The sequence below is a fragment of the Jaculus jaculus genome, chromosome 11 (assembly GCF_020740685.1).
Source record: "Jaculus jaculus isolate mJacJac1 chromosome 11, mJacJac1.mat.Y.cur, whole genome shotgun sequence".
Lineage (NCBI taxonomy): Eukaryota > Metazoa > Chordata > Mammalia > Rodentia > Dipodidae > Jaculus > Jaculus jaculus.
Window position 1 is genome coordinate 109,938,828 of NC_059112.1, and position 5,389 is coordinate 109,944,216.

Below are 5,389 nucleotides of genomic sequence, written 5' to 3' on the forward strand. Positions count from 1 at the left end.
ACTGTCCTAGCTCTGGAGTGCATGATCCTCCATTGTGAATTTCATGGGGCAAGGGCTGGAAACGCAAGGTCTTATTCTAGGGCTTTTGAGGGGAGAGCTAGCCAGACATTGGTCAGCTCATGGGCTCAACAGATTCTAAGAGTTAGTCGTGACAACCAGTAACCGTTTATTGAGCACGTGTTATATATACAGTGGCTCATTCACCATATTGTATGAAGACATATATCAGTACGTTGTTACAAATTATAGAACCAAAGGTCAATAAGTTCACTTGCCCAAAGTCACACAGCTCAAGCTGGTGAGGATGATAACGGTCAGTTTTGGATGATGGCTGAGTGTGAAGAGCCCTGAGTATTTCGTGCCCTTGTTTCATGGGTACAAAGACAGGCCCACAGGCTGTTAGGACAAATGCCTGTCCAGAGGCCAGGTAGCCCACAAGCAGGCATAGGTGTGGGAGGCAGAGGTAGGAGGATCACTTTGAGTTCGAGGCCACCCTGAGACTACCTAGTGAATTCCAGGTCAGCCTGGGCTAGAGCGAGACTCTACCTCAAAAACAAACAAACAGGGCTGGAGGAATGGCTTGGTGTTTGAGGCTAAGGACCTGCAAAGGCAAGGGACCCGGGTTCAACTCCCAAGGACTCACGTTAGCCAGATGCACAAGGTGGTGCATGTGTCTGGAGTTTGTTTGCAGTGGCTGAAGGCCCTGGCGTGCCCATTCTCATTTCTCTCTTTCTCTCTCTCTCATATAAATTATTTTTTTTAAAAAAAAGAGGGCTGGAGAGACAGAAAAGACCCAGGTTCGATTTCACAGGACCCACGAAAGCCAGATGCACAGGGGGCACATGCGTCTGGAGCTACAGGCTCTGGCATGCCCGTTCTCTCTCTGTCTTGCTCTCTTCTCTGTATCTGTCTTGCTCTCTGCTCACAAATAAATTAAAAAAAATTAAAAAACGAACAAAAATAAGAGATAATTAACTGTTATTGGGCTGAGAGATAATCACAAGACTGGTGGGGAGAATGAATGCAACAAGCTTTATTGTAAGGCAATCAGAGTTATAGAGAAGAAGGGATGGAGAGATGGCTTAGCAGTTAAGGCATTTGCCTGCAATGCCAAAGGATCCAGGTTTAATTCTCCGTGTCCCATGTAAGCCAGATGCACATGGTGGCGCATGCATCTGGAGTTCATTTGCAGTGGCCAGAAGCCCTGGTTTGCCCATTCTCTCTCTCTCTCTCTCATAAATAAATAAAAACAAAGTCTTAAAAAAAAAAGAATTATAGAGAACAAAGAGGGATGGAGAGATGACTCAGAGGTTAAGGTGCTTGCCTGCAATACCTAAAAAACCAGGTTCAATTCCCCAATGTGTAATGCCAGAGGCACTGGTGCATCCATTCTCTCTCTCCTTATAAATAAATAAAATATTTTTTTAAAAGAGAAAAGAATAAAGAGCATGATGGTTTAATCACAAGCAAGAACAGCACCCTATGAGGAAAGGGGGAGAGCCCCAGAGTGGGGACAACACTGACATCTAAATTCAGAGGGTTTAGTTATGTTGGGACTGTCTCTATCCACAAGCGAGAGTGTCCTAAGCTGGCTGATTGTCCTCATTTTATTTTATTTTACTTTATTTTATTTATCTGAGGGGGAGAATGAGTGTGCCAGTATCTTTAGAAAGTGCAAACAAATGCCAGGTGCATGTGCTCCTTGGTGCAACCATATAGGTGACTTGACTTATCCTCAGAGTCAACTGTCCTCAGGGGCAAACAAAGGCTGTCTGGGTGTTGGAGCCTGGAACTGGATTCCCTGTGACCAATTAGTTTTTGTTGTTGTTGTTGTTGTTGTTTTCGAGGTAGGGTCTCTCACTCTAGCCCAGGCTGACCTAGAATTTACTATGTAGTCTCAGGGTGACCTTGAACTTGCAGCAATCCACCTCCCTCTGCCTACCTAGTGCTGTGATTAAAGACATACACCACTACACCTGGCTCCAATTAATGTCTTAAGATCGGTTTAGGCCTGCATTTTTCTGTGTCCCAAGTGTTTTTAAAACTTAACCATCTGGAGCTGGAAAGATGGCTTGCCTGCGAAGCCTAAGGACCTAGGTTCAATTCCAGGTCCCACGTTAGCCAGATGCACATCGTGGCGCATGCATCTGGAGTTTGTTTGCAGTGGCTGGAGGCCCCGGTGTGCCCATTCTTTAACCCCCTCCTCCTTCAATCCCTCTGTCTCAAATAAATATATAAAATGATTTTTTAAAAAACTGATCCACCTGATTTCTTTTTAGGAAGGAACATAACTTCTTTGCTAGACAATAATACTTACTGAAGATAGAGGGAGAGGGGGGGGGAGTGAAAATAGGCCCGCCAGAGCTTGCAGCCACTGCAAACGAACTCCAGACGCATGCACCCTGTTTTGCATCTGGCTTACACAGGACTTGGAGAATTGAACCTGGGTCCTTAGACTTAGCAGACAAGTGTCTTAACCACGATAACATCCGTCCAGCCCATGCCAGACACTGATATATAATTTAAAAAAAGAGAGAGAGAGAGAGAGCCAGGCATGGTGGTGTATGCCTTTAATCCCAGCAATCAGGAGGCAGAGGTAGGTGGATCACCATGAGTTCAAGGCCACCCTGAGACTTCAAAAATGAATTCCAGGTCATTCTAGGCTAGAGTGAGACCCTACCTTGAAAAACACACAAAAAAGAGAAGTATGGGCAGAAGTATTGTATGGAAATGATTAAGTGAGTATCTCGAAGTCATAGATTGTTATTAGAAAATTTTCAGTAGCAGGAGGTTCCCCAATGCCCCCAAAACATTATAGGCCATTGTCAAGGCTCTTGGTTGCCCACTAAAACTAACTGTTAAGAACCATTGCTGCAGACTCTTACGCTTTGGCTGCAGGTTACTGAAAAGTCAAGCTGGAACTGATTTGGAAACTTCCTCCCTGTTGACTAGCTGCCAGAAAGCTGGAAAGAGCTGTGCTGCACGCAGCCTTTTGGGAGAGATGTCACCAATGGTGTTAAACAGCAGTGAACCCCTCAAACATTAAGACTAGTCAGCCAGGCCAAATGTGCTAACTGGTGCAATAGTGGCACATCTCTAATTGGACTGGAGGCCCACTCTAAGGGAGGTACTACATGCCTGGTACTGAAAACCTAGTCAAAACCCTATGTCTGGGGAGGTCATGAGCCCTAGGGGAGTAATTCTGGCTATTGTCTGGCTAAATGCATTTATTATGCCGACCAAACTGTCCTTTAAGCACTTTTTATGTTTATATGCATATATGAATGCTACTCTCACTTTTGGTTAGAGCAGTTCTCTTTTTAGATGGCAGTGACGACAGTGACCTTAGTGCTGAGAAGTAGTGACGGGGGAGCGCTCAGCACTGCAATATCTCTATCACAACCTCCAAGGCTCAGGGTCCATTGTGGAAGAGGTGGTGGAAAGAATGTAAGAGCCAAAGGGAGGGTAGGACAGCTTTCAGTGCAATTTTCCAAACACAAAATGGCCTTAACATTCATGACCTCACAGTGCCTGTCACTACCTACACAAAACTTTCACAATAGGAGGAAAAGATGGTGACATCAAAATAAAAGAGAGACTAACTGGAAAGAAGGGATTCAATAGGGAGTGGGTTTGAGAGGTGAAGATTAGGAGTGGGTGGGAATTATCATGGTTTATTGTCTATACTTATGGAAGCTGTCAAAAAGAGTTTTAAAATTTTACTTATTTATTTGAGCTAGAGACAAAGAGAAATAGGCATTTTTCAGAGAGAATGGGCATGCCAGGGCCTCCAGCCACTGCAGACAAACTCCAGATGCATGTGCCACCTTGTGCATCTGGCTTATGTGGGTACTAAGGAATCAAACCTGGATCCTTAGGCTTTGCAGGCAAGCAGCTTAACTGCTAAGCCATCTTTCCAGCCCTAAAAAGTTATTTTTTATATTTTATTTTTATTTATTTATTTGAGAGAGGAAGAGACAGACTGAGAGAGAGAGAGAGAGAGAGAGAGAGAGAGAGAATGGGTGCACCAGGGCTTCCAGCCACTGCAAACGAACTGCAGATGTGTGTGCCCCCTTGTGCATCTGGCTAATGTGGGTCCTTGGGAATTGAACCGAGGTCCTTTGTCTTTACAGGCAAGTGCATTAACCATTAAGCCATCTCTCCAGCCCCCCTAAAAAGTTATTTTTAAATGTTTTTTAAATTATTTATTTATTTATTTATTTATTTGAGAGCGACAGACACAGGGAGAAAGACAGATAGAGGGAGAGAGAGAGAATGGGTGCGCCAGGGCTTCCAGCCTCTGCAAACGAACTCCAGACGCGTGCGCCCCCTTGTGCATCTGGCTAACGTGGGACCTGGGGAACCGAGCCTCGAACCAGGGTCCTTAGGCTTCACAGGCAAGCGCTTAACTGCTAAGCCATCTCTCCAGCCCTTATTTTTAAATTTTTAACTTTATTTTTATTTGAGACAGAAAAAAAGTTGAGAGAGAAAGAGAGAGAGAGAGATTGAATGTGCTCACAATAGCCTCTAGCCACTAGAAGCAAACTCCAGACACATGTGCCACCTTATGCTTACATGGGACCTGGAGAATCAAACTTGGGTCCTTAGGCTTTGCAGGCAAGAGCTTTAACCACTAAGCCATCTCTCTGGCCCTAAAAAGTTATTTTTTTTTTCTGAGGTAGGGTCTTGCTCTAGCCCAGGCTGACCTGGAATTCACTATGTAGTCTCAAGGTGGCCTTGAACTCATGGTGATCCTCAGACTCCTGCCTCCTGAGTGCTGGGATTAAAGGTGCGTGCCACCATACCTGGCTAATGCCATTTTTTTTTTTTTTGAGGTAGGGTCTCACGCTAGCCCAGGCTGACCTGGAATTCACTATGGAGTCTCAGGGTTAAGGCCATATTTTTACGTAATGCAAATATTCATTTGTAAAACTCCAAAAATAGGGCTAGAGATATAGCTTGGTGGGAAAGTGCTTTGGCATCCAGAGGCCCTGGGTTTGATTCTCTTCACTAAAAAAATGAAAGTAACTGCTGATCAGAAATAGGGCAAGCAGAGTTGGAGAGATTGCTTAGTGGTTTAGGCTCTTGACTGCAGAGCCTAAGGATCTGGGTTTGATTCCCCAGTACCCATGTCAAGCCAGATGCATAGGGTGGTGCATGCATCTAGAGTTCATTTTCAGTGGCCACAAGGCCCTGGTATGCCCATTCTCTCTCTCTCTCTCTCTTAAATAAATATTTTTAAAGAAATAAAAGAAATAGAGCAAGGGTCAGGACATTGCAGCTGTACATTTCTTGGGACTAAGAGCAGAAAACTGATGCTTTGCATCATCTGTATTAGGTTTATAGTTACTGTGTTGACCCCAAATAAAATCACACATGTGAGGTGCTG